Here is a 3,535-nt window from a genome sequence, read left to right as displayed (position 1 = left end):
TATCTTACAACGAGAATCCTTCTTTTTTCCGATCCAGTTCCTCCACCACCGCGAACCCCGGTTAGATTCAAACATGATACACTTTTTAGGTTACCGGGAGAACCCAAGTACTCTCTTTCGGATTTAGAAATAAAACAATCAATATATTGATATTGGAAGACCCAAAAGATTCTTCCAATGTATCATTTCTAGGTCCAATGGAATTCATAGGTATAGGAATAAGCCCTATTAAATAGAGATTTTTTTCTTTCGACCATCTTTCGATTGTTAATACGATATATAAGGATCACTACTACAAATAGTATTACACCCTTGATCGTGACATATCGATTGCTTGTTGAACCCTATGAATTGCGTAAAAGTAAAATACTCCAAATTTAGGTCTAAAAGTTTTATAATACATTAAATTGGGTAACAACGGTCAATTTGCTTTTTTTCAAATTTAATACTTTTATCTAACTCCCATCTAAATATTTCTAAATATTCCACGCACTTTTGAGTTTTGAAAGATAGCACAACCCTAAATTAAGGGTAATTGAAGAAGAATTAATAGGTTAAGATATCAATCAAATAGAAAGTTAGAACTTTTGGTTGTTGATTGCCCCCCAAGTTATTTTGACATTAAATCTTTGATTGTGCTAACAGTCAACATCATCAAAATTTTCAATATATATCTATCTACCTTGAATATGACTATTTTTTTTTCACTACTAACCTTACTTTTTCATAAGATAATACATTCACTTTTTTTAATAAAAATTACATTAAAAACAATTTGATAAAAAGAACTAGAAACTTAAAAAATTCTCATTGTCACTATCACAATTTTTTGTTTTTTTACATTTCTCAAAAAGAGTTTAATTACAATAAGCAAAGCCTAATTTACACAATAAAAGTTTCTCTTAAGAAAGGGCTAATTTCTTGTGTACTAGGCCAATTTCAGCCCAATCCCATTTACAATTTAAAACCCCATTTACAAAACACTAAACCCCTTAAAAAAACCCCTAACCCAATAAGCCCACTAAGCCTAAACAACTAAACCCGAAGCCCAACTACCCCAGCCCAATAATCCCACTCAGCACTCAGAAACCCTAATCCCATTTGCGCCGCACGCCCCTCTGACACTAGCCCATGCCCTGGCGCCTCAGCTCCCCATGCCACCATGTCGGCCACCACGCACTCCACAGCACCGGCCATACCCTGCAAAAACAACAGACAAGCAATAGGTAGCAAAAAATAATAATAAAAGTGTAACAAAATAGGCTATAAAAAGCCGAATGAAACACTGTAAAAGGGTTCCAAAAAATTCAATCAAAGAGAAAAAAACCTTCGATTTTTAGCAAATACTACATTCATCAGCATTTAAATACCATAACATCATCAAATCAGAGGTTGAAGAAACAAAAAACCCTAAGATTTTTAGGCTATTTATAGCCCAGTGAAACGGTACCGTTTTGGTACCCAGATTTGAATAAAAAACGACGCCGTTTTGAGGCGGGCCGACCCGATCCGATCCGCTCCGGACAAGGATCCGCGTGTTTTTTTATAGAGGGGTTATTTGCGCAATCAGTCCTTCCGCATTTTTTATGTTTTAAATCAGACTTATAATTTTTTGCAAATTGACCCTATTAACTGTTGCGCTTCGCAATTTGGTTCCCCTTGATGCGCACCGTTTTAAAGGCGTTGGAAAATTTCTCTATTGGTCCCCACTACATGCACGCGTGTTCGAATGAGTCCCTCTCTTCTGTTTTTATTCTAAATTTGCCCCAAAAGTTTCGATTATAGTTCTGTTTAGTCATTTTTCTTACTTTTTCTCATTTTTAATGTATTGTATTTATTATTATTATAGATCTTATCATTTATATATATATATATATCTTAATATATATATGTACGTATGTATGTATATATTATTATTGATTTTTACTTTAATGACATTATTACTTTCCTATCATGTTATGATGTAAATATTTCAATATTATATTATATACGTATTTTATAATACTATTTATATATGCTTCTAATATTTTACAGGTATTTTTATGTAAATGTTTAATATTATATATTTTTCATATATGTTATATATAAGTCTTTTAATATATATTTTATATATATTTTTAATATTACTAGTTATATTTTATGTATACCTCTAATATTATATTATATATTTCTAATACTTGTATTTATATATATATGCATGTATGTATTTATGTAATATACTAATGGTCTTCTTTTCATATTATTATTTCTAATGTATGTATATATTTCTATATTTATAAATTATGCATATACATTTTAATGTTCTTTATTGTATACTTCTTTACTATTCATACACTTTTATGTATGTGTATATATCTTTTATATTATTAGTTATGTATTCTTTTTACTATTTCATGTATATTATTATACATGTATACTGTATATGTTCATATTAAATATATTATGTATATATATTTCTCACGACGTTACATACATACTCTTAATACCATTTTTATATATACGTATATTTATTGTTTTCTCGTATCTTATATTATTATTACATTTAATCTTGCATGTATTATTGTTATTTTCTTATATTCTTGTCATACTCGTTGTTCGCTTCCATATATTTCTAGTTCCTTTATTTATTTTTATTTTTATTTCACGTCAATTTGCTTAGCATAAAGACAAAAATCTTATTCTTATTTTTAAATAAGCGAGGCAATGTATCGATGTAACATTAGGCCGTAAGTTTCATCGCTATGTTGGATGAAATTTTTAGGCTCGTGTTAAGACGGCATATCCTTCTCAAAATAAAAAAATTGAAAGTTTTCGTCTTTTGAATTGGATCACGATTGAATATTACTTTGAACTCGCATTTTGAAAATCAAGACAACACTTGTTTATGAGATGCCAATTTTGGGCGTCGCGAGGGTGCTAATACCTTCCTCGCAGAACCGACTCCGAACCCTAATTTTTCTCTGGCTTTTAACGTAGACCTTAACTCGGCCCTTTCCTCGATTTTTAAAAAGAAATCTAATAGGTGTCCGATCACACCTAGAAAATGATCGGTGGCGACTCCCGGTTTATTTTAAACCAAATTTCAATTTCCAAGTTTTTAATCGCCACACTTAGCGACCCGAATTCAAAACAAAATTTTTACGTCGCAACATCTTGGAAAAGAAAAGGAAAAATAAAAACTTTTATGGGGTTAGAAAGTGGGGGAATGACAAAATATCATGCAATTATAGATCAATTTTAAGAAAATAGATTGTTATAGTAATGTAGTTACATCAAAAGAAATAGAACTACAAGTGGTTGGTATACCGATATAAAAGAAAAGGATTGGACTAATTGAATCGTAAATTGAAAATTGAAAATTGAGTAAAAATTGATTTTATCAATTTTATTAAATTAGAATCTAAAATAAAATCACAAGAAAAGAAATTAAAGAAAATTCAGCAAAGGCAAAAATAGAAGAAAAATTTCTCCCATTTATTTTATAATGTTCAACCCTTTTATGGGATTGATCTAAAACTAAAAGGCAACCAAAAAT

This window comes from Gossypium arboreum, chromosome 10 (genome assembly GCF_025698485.1).
Source record: "Gossypium arboreum isolate Shixiya-1 chromosome 10, ASM2569848v2, whole genome shotgun sequence".
Lineage (NCBI taxonomy): Eukaryota > Viridiplantae > Streptophyta > Magnoliopsida > Malvales > Malvaceae > Gossypium > Gossypium arboreum.
The sequence above is the reverse complement of the archived record's forward strand: the minus strand, read 5'-3'. Positions refer to the sequence as shown.